A 16,294-nucleotide genomic window follows, 5' to 3' on the forward strand; every position below is an offset into this window, starting at 1 on the left:
TTGCAATTATGTGTTCATATTGCTTTCATTATAATGAAAAACTTCTTTAATGACTCTGAAAATTTGTTTATATATATATATATATATATATATATATATATATATGTTTTAAGAATGCTGTATTTGCCATTCCCAAATAAGAGGTCTCAAAAACTGCCCGTACTCGTATCCGATACCATACCTGTGTCCATGCAACTTTGATTGACACAATTGCATATTTTGTAATCATGACTACTGGAACATTTTCAACCAATCTTCGACCAAAATCTGCATTGTCTATACTTTGATGAACATTTCTTTACCGCTCCAAGGCTCCCATTTTGGTGTAGGCAGGGACTATGATTACTAAAGTTGTTGAATTTGGCTTTACATGAGCAGATTGCATTTGCTTCCAAATTCCTAAAACCTTTATGATAAACTGAATTTTGCACATCTTTCGAACCGTTTCATCTCACTCCAAGCTGATATAATAATCAGGCAATCTGTCAACCAATTGATCGACATATGATTCCATGCTTTACACATTTGTCTACCAAAAGAACTTTGTGTTGATTTGGGAGACTTGTAAATGCTTTTCAACAAAATGACTTGTGGTCATTTCACGCTCATTGCCTTTATTAAAATTGAGTGCTTTGTTTATTCTTTCATGGATGGTATCCGGAACAGGAAGTCGCAAATGATCGGCATTAGCACGAAGGTTTGAAGAACGCCTTTCTTCAATTCATATGTGCACAACTTGCAGCACAGTTCCATTTCATTCATTAAGATGACGTTTAGAACATTCTATTCAAACAACTCAAGATTTATCAATAATACTGCAAATGCATGCTTATTGGAGAATCTGCAATGTAATATCTCTATGAAGACCTTTCTGCTGATACCACGCCTTTGAAGTTCTCATTCTATACATTTGTTTGTACACTTGTAATTTCAGTTAGACACCATTTACATATAATATCTAGTAAAGAGGAATGCTAAGAAATATTGTGGAATTTGGTTTTTCCAACCACCGTTGGTATCTGTTTGAAAGTTTTAATAACTAAATCAAAATTCTTTTGAAAGCACTACATTCTCTAGGAAGTTATCTCTTTGATCTATACAAATAGATTTCAACTCCTTGCTTGAGATTCATTTTTGCTATTGAAGCTTACACATTTTGCATGTGTATTAGTTAGGGTGCTACTCAACAATGTTTCCAAACTTCTATTTTGTACCTGTTATCTGCATTTTATTCAAAATTACTGCAAGGTGGTTATTGGCTTTTTGAAACAGAGATTTCAAGACCAAAATGGTTAAGAAGTTAAAATTTGGAGTTAGGAAATTCAAAAAGTTGGGGATTTGACAAAAAAGTTGCATAAGTTACTGATTTGACCAAAAAGAAGTGAAAGTTGGAGTTCAGGGTTTAAAGAAGAAAAAAGTCCAAGCCGGGGTTTGTGAAAACGGAAAAATTTGTGTTTTGGCCATTCTTGTTTAAAGGTTAAGATGTTGACCAAAAAGATGCAAAAGTTTGTGTTTAGGTTTAGAAATTGGGAAAAGTTAATGTTTTGAATAGTACAAAAGTTAGGATTTGGATTTGAAAACGTGTAAAGGTTCGTGTTGAGACTCCAAACATGTGGAAGTTAGGACTTCAAAATACTTTTACATATAATAAGGAAAAGACTTGAAGAATAAGGGCAACATTTCTTACACATCTTTCCATGACTATTATTTCAACTACTTTATGCGTAGTATATAGTAAATATTGTATTGCTTCCCTACTGCTGTACCGTTGCTATCCCCAAACTTAGTCCCTTTTTCCATCATATTAGAAACTTGTTCTGATGTCCCCTTGTCTCTAATGGGCAATTGGACACTACATTTGTTTCCAACATTTGTAGTGTCAAGAAATTTATTGTCTATTCTTTTTTTTTCTTTGCTTTTCTTTCCTTAGTGCTTTGAGATTTTGGAAAACTATTTTGTTGTGTATTCTTCTTTCTAGCCTTGTTCATTTTAACATTTTGATTAGAGGAATCAACTTTACTAGCATCTTCTTTGTTAAGAGTAGTAGTTTCCACAATTCATAAATTTTGAGGGTAGTGTTTCTAAATTCCACTTTTCACAAAATCAAGTTTCAAAAGGACCACTCTCATGTTCTTTATTATTTTCATCTTGTACAACTCCCTTGTTTGCAATACTAGGTGTAACAACAACTACCATCCCAAGAATGCTTGGTCCATAGTTTGCCAGTTTGTCTTCTGTGTGTTACTCTAAAGGGGTGGAAGGATTAATGTTTATAAATTCATATGATTTAATACCATTATCAACCACTCTCCTAGCAATATTTTTAGAATGGAGGGCTTGTTATGACCCCAATTCGATTCAATGATAACTCTAGTTAGAAACCATGAGACTTACGATTTCTTTCATATCCCCATTCATGATCTTAAGGAAGCATGAATCGATATACCATTTAAGAATTTTAATTAAAGATTGAAACTTATAACCATCCAACACAAGTAAAGCACAAGTAGAATAGAGTCATGAGGACGTAATACCGACAACATAGATCATGACCTGACATAACTCAATAGTAATTACAACCACACGTATATGATAATATAGTAACTTCTTAAAATTATGATATTGTGAGTTGATGTGTTATATATTGCCTTCAAACATAAATATCCAGGGAGATTAACTGAACCAAACATCATTTGAAGTCCCATGGATACTCACAAAGGTACAATTTCAGATCAAGAACACATTCAACATTGGCTATATGATTGTTAAATTGATCACGTAGATATTTACTATTGTGTGCTATAGATAAGAAAGCATAAACAATCAACATCAATGGAAGGTCATCATATTGTTTCTTAGGGCTGCCACAAGACAAGTGACATGCTTTGATAGAGAGGAAATGGGTAAACATCCGACTCAGAATCTAAAAGATTGTCATAAGAGTATTTATTATGAATAGCTTCCGATCTTCGGGAATACACTTTGCCAAATCCAAACATTAGATAGTAGTGTTGATTGTGTGATGATTATTACAGATTTCATCATTGTGAAATCACTAAGGATTATAGCTATCCCAGCAGATTTTAAAATGTTAATCAACGATTATCGTATGATAGCAACTAATTTACATTAGGGATTTAGATGAAATAACATTTAATCATGGAAAGGTGCCATTTGACTAATGATGTCGATTTGTAGAAAGGACATTTTCCTTAATACCCTCAAAAGATGCAGCGATTTGGATTGCAAGATATATATGAAAAAGATTCCTTTTTGACAAAAGAACAAAATAATTCAGGATTTTGATTCCTTGGTATGTGTATCATCTGATATGTTTATTGGATAATAAGTATTTTTGACAACTACTATCTCTTTGGAATCTATATGCAAGTTAGTGATATTTTCATTAGTTTTAAGTGACTTCTCATACGTAGACATGTCTACAAACTCATATGGATGTGCATACAAATCGTCTAATAAGCACTTAATTGGTGACTCATAAATGTTGTTATATGGGATTTTGTGTGATATATCATGTATGTTTGGTTTAGCAACAAAAAAGTATGGTAAGGGAAAATGAGGTAGTCAAAGGAGGGAAAATGGTGATGAGGTCATCTTCTAAGCACGCCACCCAATGCTATGTGATTAAGGAGTCCGATGGGGCCAAAGGGAGACAATGGATTTTTTTTGGGCTTAGGAAGAGGAACTTTTTCGGCACCTTGCAGGGAATGATCCTCACGATCTCTATCATGGTGAACCAATGCATATGGCTACTCAACTAGTGGAGGTGAGGTAGAAGTAACAAGGATGAGAAGAATAGTAATAGGATGTACACTAGTTATGCTACCTCGTTTATATGGCAAGGGCCAAATGAGGTAGGCCTAGGGTAGGGGTATATCTTGGCCACCTCATAAAACCACCGTACCTTGTTTCTAATTTAAGAATGTCTCATCATGAATTATGATTTTGATGTTTCTAACTTGTTTGTATGATCTCAATCAAACCAAAAAGGTACCCTGATTTCATAATTGAGGTGATGGAGCTTTGGGTTTTAGAGTCTCCACTTATGCATATAAATAATGAGCCCATGGTGATGGAATGAAGCACATCCCAATTACTCAAAGTAGTTCACATTGTAATCTTTTGTCACAACACCAATTATTAGACTTTTGCAACAAATTTGTCACAAACAGTTGGCAAATATTCAAGTGTGTTGCAAACAATGAAGAAAGAAGAACATAATCTGCTGTTCTAGAGTTCAAATCACAAATTTCTAAATGTTTATTTCACCAACCTGTTGTCCTCAATTTTAACATTACAAAATTGAGGCAACCCTACATTCTCATGGATTCGTAGGCGAACACTCGATTTTTGGTAAACTTTCCTGTCTTTTCTTTGTTTTTCTTTGTCTTGTAAATAGTTTTTGGTCTTATTTTTGCGTTAGGTGAATAGCGCCTAGAATTTCGCTTGACTCAAGCTAACTTAGGTCCAAATTGGAGTTGTCTAGCTCACGTTATAAGGGAAAAACTGGAGCTTTTCAGGTCAACTGTATATTTTTATTAAAAACCTTATAAAGTGGGCTTTTTGTTGGCAATTGCACGATATATAAATATATTTTATATTTAAAGTAGATTTTATGGTCCATTTTCAAATTTCAACTTATTCTAATTTGTTTTGACCATAGTTTTTAATGTTTTACGAAAATAGACAATATTTAGACTTTGTGCCTTACCGGTTATTCTACTTGAATCTTTATTCGAGACAAGTGGAGGAGACTTTGGGTTCTTGTTTTTGTTTCACAAAACATAAAAAGTTAATTGTTGCCCCTTGTGTTGTTCTTGCTTCAATTCCAGGGTCACTGATATTATCATAGCAATAAGACACTTTTTGTTAAGTTGGAAAGTTACAGTTGTATGCAAATCACTCCTGAAAAAAGAGGAATTTGATCAAGAGAACCATCCTTTTTGTAATTTCAATTAAGTTCCTATTGAAGCCACCTATTGTAAGAAGGGAGCCTCTTTTATTGTTGAGAGGAGAGAGAAATCTCATGAAATGTTACCTTAAGTCACAATTTTGTAAGTCGTAGTTAGCGATGTACAAAATTTTTAGCCAACAATTTTTGGCGACTCTGTTGAGGGCACAATGCGCATTTGTGAGCCTCGCGCTTTCATTTGAAGCATACTTGTGTCCTTCATTGTAAATATTCATTGTAATTTTATTTCCTGTAGTTGTGTCAAGCTTTTACCAAGGACATGTAAATGGCTCAAGGTCCTTGGGGAAATGCTTTTGGTCCACTGAATTTAGCTCTACTTCTATATGCTCTTCCTGATGGCTCATGAAAGAATTTTCTCAAGTTTTTCAGTGATGGACAACATCCTGATGAACATATTTTGCTGCTTTCTACATCGCATGTGGTGTTTATAGTGTTGAATATGAGTACGTGTCTGTAAGCTTGTTCGTGGAAACTCTACAAGGTGTGCCTGTTGATTGGTTTTACCATTTACTGCCATGTACTATCGGAAGTTGGACTACTTTCATAGCCAAGTTTGAAGAAAGATTTAAACCTTCTAAAGATGCTCATGCACTATTGGCTCAATTCACTTAGTTAGAGAAGTCATCTCACGTGCCTATGCGTGAATTTGTTGCTTATTTCAACAAACTAACATGATGAATTCCAATTGTTGATCAAACTACAGCTGCAAATTCAAAGTGTTTCTTTGTCAATGCTCAAATTCATAAAGTTCATTTTCTATTAAGAAGAGCAAACTTAGCCACTCTTGCAGCTGCACAAACATTGGCGATTGAGATTGAAGATGGTCTTATTCTTGTTGGGAAGATAAGCATTGAGGCAAGTGGGTTTGAGGAAAGCTATCTTCCTTCTAATTTATTTTCTTCCATCACAAGGATGGATCCCACAGTGAAGAGATTAGCAAATGAGTTACCTTCCCTCAAAAAGAAAACAGCTCAAGGCATGTTCTTTGTTCCTCACAAAGATGTACAAAGGAGGCCTCTTCCAACAGTTTCTCGTAGTTCTATTGTTGGGAATATACAAAAGTTAGTTTCACCACTGAAAAAGCATGCAATTGAGGCACCATCAGTAAAGGTAGCAACATAGCATCCTGTATCTAAAGCTACTGATGTTGCTATTCTCTTTCAAGAAAAGGAAGAGGACATAGCTGGCAACTCTCATATTTGGTTCACACAGTTTCAGAAGCTTGGTAATGAAAAGTTGAGGAAGGAAAATTTTTCTTCCAATATTCAAGATAATCATGTTATAAAAGAGGACATGCAAGCAAGTCTTTATCAAGCTGAAAATGATGTATTTGTGCCTAAGGTAATGAACTTGGGTGTACTTTTGCATGAATGCCTACCCCACAGCTTGAAAATGATTTTCTCATCCACAATAAAGACTTTTCCAAGTCAGAAGTTTGTGAACAACATGCTGAAGTGTGTAACGCAGTTATGTCATTATGAGAAATACACGAGCATGTTTTATCCAATCAGCTTGAGGTACAAGTGATTAATGAACCAGTCTATAAAGTTGCAGTTGGCACGGAGAATCCAAAGTTTGTTCAATCAAGGGGATGTCCAATAAGACATTAAGCTTGGTTGGAGGCCAACGAAAATCTAGATATTCCATATATACTTGAACATGAAGATAAAATTGACGAAGAAGCCAAAGAAGCATGTTTGGATCAACAAGAGCACTTTAAATTCATGGACCTATCTTGGAGCAGCAATACATATTATTCGTCTCAAAAAGGTGAATTGGTTCATCATCAAGCATTGACATCATTGCTCCAGTTGTTTGTGTTCCATCTCTATGAAGTTGGCTGTGAATTTGCTAGGTACTGCAAGGTGCTGAAAAAAGGTAGCTATTTTGTTGAACCAATAAATGCTTTCATCTAAAAAGTTTTTGTTAGGAAGGTTTTTTTTTTTGTTTTTAATAAGTGTGCTTGCACAAGTTTGTTTTAAAATAGGTTTGCTTTGCGTTAGTCGCGTTTGAGTCATTTTGTTTTTAATCGCTTGACTCTATAGCCCAATGGAGTAGATAAAGGCACTTAGAGGTTTGGATTCTACATCCCTCATGGTTTCTAAAAACAAACGAGGTATGTTCCCCAGTTAGAGCCAACTGTTGTCCTCAATTTTGACATTACAAAATTGAGGCAACCCTATAGAATTTTCTCAGGGATTTGTAGGTGCATCCTTTTTGTTTTAACTCATTGATAACGCATCATGAAAACAATTCATTATCGCTAAATTGTTCTTTGTGCAGTCTTATCTATGTGTTCTTTTGAATGTTTTCCATTCAGATTATCCCCAATTGTTTATTGGTTGGGTTTTTCTTCTCGCACTGCATACACTTGATTTTTGGTAAAATTTCACATCTTTTCTTTGTCTTGTAAATAGTTTTTGGTTTTATTTTTGCCTTTGGTGAATAGCCCTTGGAATTTCGCTCAATTCAAGCTAACTTAGGTTCAAACCAGAGTTGTCTAGCTCAAGTTATAAGGGAAAAAGGTGGGTTTTCAGGTCAGCTACATATTTTTATTAAAAACCTCATAAGGGTGGGCTTTTTGTTGGCAATTGCACGATATAAAATTATGTTTAATATTTAAAGTGAATTTTGTGGTTCATTTTAAAAATTCTAATAATTTTGAATTGATTTGACCATAGTTTTTTATGTTTTATGAAAATTGCCCATTTCTAGACTATTTTTCATGTTACTTTATTAAAAACTCTAGTTAAATATTAAATATAAATACATGAGACAACTTAAGTGCATAAAAGTGGGGTTTTTATTACACATTGCATACTCAACATGCAAATCATTATGTGAAAAACCACTTCCAATAAATTATAAGTCCCAACATTAAATTGAATGGACTTTTTATATGCAATAACATGTTTTAATGTGTGAAGTGGGTTTTAAATATGTATTTACATATTTTAAACTTATTTAATTAATACAAATGAGAAATTCTAACCCATTTACATATGTTGCATATATAAGTTTATTTGAACTATATTAATGCATTTAAATGGGGGTTTTTTAACCCATTACATTTACATCTTTTTAAATTGCTACATAATGGACTTTTAAAGTTAAAATACATGTTTTAATAACACGTAAAGCCACTAGATGGTGATTTTGAACCCATTTGCATGTGTATGTAATATTTAAAAATCCATTTCACTTAGCCTAAGCCAAAGTGACATTTTTTGGTCCAACTACATGCATTTTAAAATGTGTTTTCATGTTTTAAAACCCCACCAAGGCAAAGTGGCGGTCTTTTGCCCAATTGCATGTCTTTCAAAAACATGTAAATGGTCTCCAAATGTGCATTTTGCACTAAGTCTTTAATGAAAATGACAATGGTGATTTTGGAGCACATTGTATGCATTATAAAATATGCATTTGCACAAGGAAATCCCATTTTAACTTGCTCCTTGCATTTGGAGAGTTTTTGGGCACATTTTTGACATGTAGATGCAACCAAAAAGTGTGTTTTTACTTCATAACATGAGATCTTTTGATCAAACAACTAAAAGTGGCAATTCTTAGCCCAAAAACACATGTTTTTGGTTCTTAAAACTTCACTTTTTTGGGCGTTTTTCTCCAAAAACGGGTTCACATTTCCCAATTTGAATTGCATGGTTCATGGTGAACCAATTGTTCAAATGCCCATATAACTTGAGCAATTTCTTGGTCGTTTTTGATGATTTAAGGGTCGTTTTTGCATAAAATCACCCAAAGAACACATTGGGCTACTAAAAAATGGAGTTTGTTGAGTGTTTTCTTCATTTCTCAACCCATCTAGGGCATGTTTTTGCAAAAAAAAGCCCTAGTTTTGAGCAATTTGCACCATTAAAACAAGCGATTGGATCAAGGTAAGTTTGAAAGCATTTCTTATCCTTCCTAGCTTGCATTCAAGTCTTCAAAATCGCTTGATATGCTTTGGAGGCCATTTTCCAAATTCTTTGCATGTTGCACATTGCTTGGTCAAAACTTTTGCTAAAATGATACAATTGTTTACTCTATCTTCTTACACTTGGCAAGCTATGAATTTTGACTCATCTCTTGCAAGGATCAAGTGAAAATTTGAAGTCTATTTAACACTTCATCTTGTAATCTTTTTAAATCCAAGAAATCTCTTTGATTGCATTTTTAGATTCTTCATAAGAGTTTAAAACGACTTTTTCTATTGCCTCTTGATAAAAAGGTATGATTCCTTGTTATTTTTCATATGGTTTTTGTTGTATATATTTGTTGTGTTGTGTATGCAAGTCTCATCATTTCCATTTTCAGATTTGTATGTTTTTGTATATATATTGTCACTTCTATTCTTCCGTCTACTTCTCTAAGTTGCATATGCGAGGTCTCATTTGCTTGCATATGCAGTCCGAGATAAAATGCCGTTCTAATATGGAAGCAAATCCGTCTTTTCCCATCATGAGAATGCAAGTGCAAGTCCCACCAATATGATTCCATGAACCTCCATATGGCTGCCCTATGGGTGAAAAAGAATTTCCCACATGCTTGTCGGCTACATAGCATGACTTCTACCTATTAAAGCATGATATATTTCCATTTTATTACACTTTACTCCTCATTTGCACATTTTAGAGTTGCCGTCCGCATATCCAATCCACTCCAAAAAAATCCGTTATTGGCTGTTTTAGCTATTTTTGAGCCATTCTGAGCTTGAGCCATTTGTTCATTAGCTGTTTTTAGTCATCTTCTCTATTCTCCCAATCCATACCTTGCCTAAAATCTGTGTTTATACATCAAAAGCCTATCATGGACCCCTCACATGATGATGTTCATACACTATGGAACTTTCATGTGACAATTGTTGCGTAGGCACACCATTTGACAATGTCAGGAGAAGTTACACCAACAAAAGGGGAAGAGACTACTGTTGGATTGAATGACCATCTCAAGTCACTCAATCATCAACTCAAGTTGTTGGACGAAATTTTGGTGTCTAGAATAACATGATGGAGATTGATTTGGACGTCTTGTGTGAGTATGAAGTCATCACGTCTGTTAAAATGTACCATGATCACACACATGTGATGACCAACAAAGAGAAAGTTCTACAAGGACTTGTAAAAGATGCAAAGGCAATAGTAGCTGGGATAACTAATCAAGAAAGCATGATCAAAGAGGCCTTCTGAGAGCTATCATGCAAAATCATTAGTGAAGATAACAAACTCAAGAATCAAGAAGATGTTCTCACAGAGTTCAAAGATGCCATCTGCTTACAGCTTGAAGTAGATGACTTCAACATCAATGCAATGGATACATTTGCAAGTTGGAAGTACTCTTTGAAGAGATATTTGGAGAAACAAGCATACTTTGGAAGGTTACAATGATCTCGCAATATATTGGTGAACCAAATGCTGCAATTGTAGGCAAGTCCCTGCGGAAGGTTGGAGAAATGGTTGATACCATTTGAATACTTCAAATCAGATTTTCATATGCTTTATGTAGATAGCAGTAAGAAAGATACATATAAAGAGCATGTATGTTGTAAGTATAGGATAACATGCACCTGTACAACCAACTCATGTAATTAAGTTGCAATTGGATTAGGCATGCAATTTTCAATAAAGTCAAAGTAGTTAGTTAGAGATAAGTCAAGGTGGTTGAGGTTGTTCCAATTTTTCCTCCACCTTTTTCTCTTCTATTTTTCTATATAAAGGCGTGAGGTCATTGTAAATAATCATCTTTTGGCAAGGCAACAAAATTTTGCCAATTTATTTGTACACTCTTAAGACTTTGTGCTTGGATGTAAATCTAAATTGCTATCAATAAAAGAGGCAACATCCTTTCGAACTTTGTGTTGATTCAAGGTGTTATGTGACGACATTTTCTGGATATTGATTGTGACTTTTGGAGGTTTGATCAAGAGGTATTTGAAATTAATCATGTAGACTATGAGCTGCCTATTACATTTAGAGCCAATTTGAACTTTTGAAGACTTTGTGCTGTAGGAAGACAAATTGTAATAGATAGTAGTGGCTGTAATCGCTTAGATTTGAAAACTTTGGGCTTCAATGTAAGTGTTTTTATTGAATTTGAGGGTATCCGGTAAGAGACTTTGTGCCTTATTGGTTATTTTGCTTGAATCTTCATTCGACACAAGTGCAAGAGACTTTTGGTTGCTGCTTTTGTTTCACAAACTATAAAAAGTTAACTGTTGCCCCTTGTGTTGTTCTTACGTCAATTGTAGGGCCATCGGTATTATTGTAGCAATAAGACACTTTTTGTTATGTTGGAAAGTTATAGTTGTATGCAAATCATTACTAAAAAAAGAGGAATTTGATCAAGAGAACTATCATTTTTGTAATTTCAGTTAAGTTCCTATTGAAGCCACCTACGATAAGAGGGGAGCCTCCACTATTGTTGAGAGGAGGGAGAAATCTCATGAAATGTTGCTTAAAGTCACCATCATTCTTCTACAACAGACTTGCACATACTTGCAATGATACGTTTCAAGGTATTTAGATGCAATCATATTGAAAGTATTCCTTGTTCAAGAAATTGGTGAACATCGATTGGTAGCAAAACAAGCTGGTTATTTTAGAGTCAGTGGAGACTTCCCCAATCTAGTACCCATATGAAGATTGTGATAAATGAATGTCCAATAAACATGCATGAAATATACACCCAACAAGAGATATTGTGACTACTTTTTGGAACAAGCGCATGGTCAAAACATAATGATGCCCACTAAGCTTCAATAACTCCTTCAAGTGATGCAAGATGATTGAAATATATATTCCAAGAACAAGTGACATGCCTCATGCCTTCATAACAGCCTATGGACGTTAACCAACAAATTATCTTAGGTTCAGATCATAAGAGATCCGACAACAATAGCCACAACTCAAACAGTGTCTCCAAACCAAAGAATGAACTCGTATACGAAAGCTTGAACGGATCCTAGCAAGGGAGGGTTCATAACAATATACATAGAAGCATTGATTGAGGAACGCTATTCAAGGATTTCATTTGATTATTGACATAAAGTAGGGTTTGATAAACAAATAATAAAAACAAAGGAGTTGTGAAGAATAAAAATGAATGCATGAAGAATAAGTCGATCGCATATGGACTTGCATTCCAATTAATGTTATTCAAGGAACCATCAGGAATCCACATTATATAGCAGAGATTATCTTTGACAATGATCCATGACTCAAACTTTGTGTGATCTTGCACTTCATTTTGAAGAAGGCAATGAAGACTCTATGTCACGACTGTTTGAGATATCTCTTTTGATTGCAGGCAAGTCATGGATTGAGTCGTTGAGTTTATACAACAAGCACCATTGCTCATTAAAGGAAATTGGTATATGTGAAACATGATGAAGATGCTGATGTGACAAATACATCTGCGATGGCAAGAGAAACGTTTCAAAGTATACACAGAAGTAACAAATTTGGAGAGGATGAAGCATGCTTGGATTAAGTGCTAACCGATTTGGCATTGCTTTCCCATTTACAAAAACGTTTAAGGAGAAGAGGCAATATAGTTTCAAAAAAATATTTAGATCTTGTAAGGAGAGATAATGAGCAAAAGACATGGCTTTTTAATAAAAATTATATATTATATTTTAATGATAAATACAAGCCTTTTTTGTTTTATGTTTATTTAAAATGCGAAGAGATTAAAATTATGATTTTGATTCGTCCTTCATGATCAATAAGAGGATTATTCAATTATTCTGCCAAAGCTTCTGCATTGGGTATTCTGTACATTCTATGTTCAATAAATAGGGATGTTGTGAACTATACATACGTTTCCTCGTCTCTGGCTAATCCGACTTCCCACCTAAGAAGTTAAATTCCTTTTGGCTAACATAGAATTGCATATTGAATTTATCTCTTGCATAACACAAGAGTAATTGATGGTATTTAATATTGTCTCATAAAGTTGAACGTAATAATCATTGTTGTTGTTGACTATGTTGTGCGGATAAGCAAAGAAACTGGTCTTTTAAAATCATTGAAATATAGTTATTGGATTTATAATTGAAGTCAGAAATTTATATACTTCCTTCTTGAAATCATCTAATCAATTATTGATAACCCTATAGAAACATTCAACCATTTCAAGCAATTACATAACTTTATATTGGTTGAGTTCAAAGACCTTGCCAGCCTAAAAACTCACCAATTCTAAATTCTCTATATAATAGCTTTGTACAAGGTGATCAAGTTCGAGGTGAAGGTTTACTTGCCTAAGTGTAGCAAAGCTTGAAGTACAGGGGAATTTGGATTATTCCCATTCATTGGCCAGAACTGATTGAGGAATCCTATGTGGCAAAGCTCTTGGATTTCCAATCTATGGTTTTGAGAACCAACAAATTGGCGTCTTTGTTGGGGAAAGCTGCTCACAATTTGTTTTGTGAAGTTACTCAAAATTTCAGATTTCACAAATCAAGATCAGAAAATAGTTGTATCAATTTGTTTGAAAGTGTACTCTATTGGAAGCAAGAACCTTGAAGATCAACAAATCACTACATTCCTTGAAAGAGGTGGTGACTCTATGCAATAAGATTTCAGTTGGTAGCTCTGTTGAGGGAGAAGACTTAGAAGGAAATGATTTGATTACCTAACAAGAAATAAAAGAGAAGAATATGTATTATGAACAGGAAAAACATACTCTGTTGGGAGCGAGAATCTCGAAGATCAACAAATCAATACATTCCTCAAAGGAGATGGCGACTCTATGCAATAAGATCTTAGTTGGTAGCTCTGCTGAGGGAGAAGACTTGGAAGAAAATGATTTGATTTCCTAATGAGAAATAAAAGAGATAAGATAATAATATTAATGTCCAACAAAAAACCACAAGGGTTTATGGGACTGAGCATACAAACAAAAGAGCCAGCCAAAGCAGGAGCACTAAATGATCACTGAGAAGAAACAAAACAAGACACGAAACTAGAAAAACCAAGTTAAGGACTAAGGATCCTTCCTTGGTACAAAGAAATAAGTCTCAGAGGGATATAACTGTGGACAATTCGGATTATTAGATCGTTGCCTGAGGAGTGTCGCTACCTGGAAAGACTACGTATTACGAATAGGAAGGGGATCAATGTTGAGGGATAACTTTAGTGGCAAATATTTGCCAAATGGTAAATTTCCCTCATTGGGGAGCCTGAATTTGGTGAAAAAATTTGCACTTTTGGGGTGGCCGTGTTGCCCACACTTTATGAAAATTAGGTCCCATGCTTAGACCATTCGCCAATAATAATACACAATTATTTTTATTTTGGCAATGACTTCACCAATGGAATTTAATCTTTCCATATGGTAAATCAAATATTTGAGTCTACAATTTTCGAGGCTTGTCTTATTCGATGGACATATTCACCAATATGTGTTAAATCTTTAAGTTAGATTATATATTTTAAGTATACATACTTTCCATGTCTCTCTATTCCAAAGACTTTCCAAGTAAGTTTTTATCCTTTTAGTCTTTGGTCTGAAATAGATTTGATTGTGGACAAGTGTCATTATTCCTGTGACTTTCTCTATAACTTGTCCTTTAACATTTTTGCCCAAAATAGGATTTATACCGTTGATTTAGGATCATCTAATGGTTATTAAAAAGGTTTATTGTGTTTTAGATGATATAAAGTTATGGTTTCTAGGTATTTGTACTTCTGGTCCCGATTTTCTTCAATAATTAAAGATTTGCCAAGGTTTTACGGAATTTTCATATGGCGGAGTCAAAATCAGCAATTGAAATTAAAATTTTCCCCCTAAAATAATGTTGGATTCACCATGATTTTATACTTTTTTTCCAAAGGGGGGGGTTCTTAATGTTATCCTTGTCAATGTGACACCATGGAGGAAGCACACATATGTCCCTTGGATTCATCTTTCAATTTGTAAAGATATGAAGGTGAGCCCACAACACATTCGTTCATATTGATGGTGAATATTTACCGGGAAGTACCTTCAGACATCATGCCTCCATGCAAGGAATTCATAAGAAGATTTCATGTTTTGGGAATCTTGCCAGATAACCCTGATTTAAAGCTTCTCTTTCAAATATTAGAAGAAGATGATAAAAAGTCCAAGTTATATATATCCCTTTCGATGCATTTTTGAACTTAGTAAAACAAGAAGAAGAATCTGCAGTACAATTCTTCATGAAGATGTTTAATCCCTATAAAGAAAAATCTTCAGAATGCAGACCTCCATCCTTTGTTCAATTCAACAGAATGCTAGAACTAGGTCTCTTACATGATCATCGGTTCCTTATCTTTCTCAAACATATGAATGTTGAACTGACTGCAGAGGAGAATGAATGCAGGACTGAAGTAATATATGAGTCAAGTGAGGTTTCAGATTTGAATGGAGAAGACTTATTTGGACAGTCTGAGGAAAGATCTATCCATGATGATACTTGTATGACGTCAAATATCAGTGAATGTTAAAATGAGGAAGATAATTATCTTAGCATAGAAGAAATTTCAGACTTGCGATTTCATCCTGAGTTTTTTCCAAAAATCGTTGACAACTGACCGAATTTCCAATTTTTTGGTGAAAAAGTAGGTACCGGCACCAATGACTGATTAATAAGGTATAATTGGGTTATTTTTGCAGATTTCTGCTTCTATGAAATTTTAAATATTCTTATAATTTTCTAATTTTTGTCTGTCTATGTTTGGATGTACCATAACTGCCCTACACATCCCCATGTGAAAAAGAAATTTAAAAAATGCTCTACCAGCATACCATACCTATATACCTGTTCTTGAGCACAATTCTAATACTGATTTGGTAAACGTTGAAAATAGAATCAAGCCTTTTTGGTGTTCTAAAGTTTTTGTGGTACCTAAGTTTTCTGGACTGTTCAATAGTTTTGTCAAAAGAAGTTTTAAGATTAATGAACCCTCCATAGAGGAAAAAAAACACAGACTGTTTAAATATGTTTTAGTGCAAAACTCATCTCATTGTTTGTTTTTGTAATAAACTTGTTTAAGTATAAAGCTCCGTGTCTGTGAATATATTTTGTTTCATTAATTTATTTTGAGAACCAAAGAAGCTGTAGCAAATTAAGTTGTAACAAATTGCTACTTTCATGTGGAGGAAAGAAAAATAAAATGTATAAATATACATTCTGAGATTGGTATGCTATATTATGCATTAGATGTACAAAATCAATGTAATGTTAGAATGAATAGCTGTCTATTTCTTGCTGTGAATTTGATGGCAAAATATTTAGAGAGGATTACATGACAAGCTATGTAGTTCTTACCATAAACTAGA

The 16,294-nt window shown here is 34.2% G+C and overlaps 1 protein-coding gene across 2 annotated transcripts in view; it reads left to right on the plus strand.

Annotated features, from left to right (window-relative positions):
• LOC149568902 (putative 3,4-dihydroxy-2-butanone kinase) overlaps positions 1-16,294 on the plus strand; it is a 227,899-nt gene that overhangs the window by 139,497 nt on the left and 72,108 nt on the right. The gene's annotated exons all lie outside the window — the stretch shown is intronic.

Source organism: Cupressus sempervirens, chromosome 3 (genome assembly GCF_028749045.1).
Source record: "Cupressus sempervirens isolate cs-2001-9-10 chromosome 3, ASM2874904v1, whole genome shotgun sequence".
Taxonomy (NCBI): domain Eukaryota; kingdom Viridiplantae; phylum Streptophyta; class Pinopsida; order Cupressales; family Cupressaceae; genus Cupressus; species Cupressus sempervirens.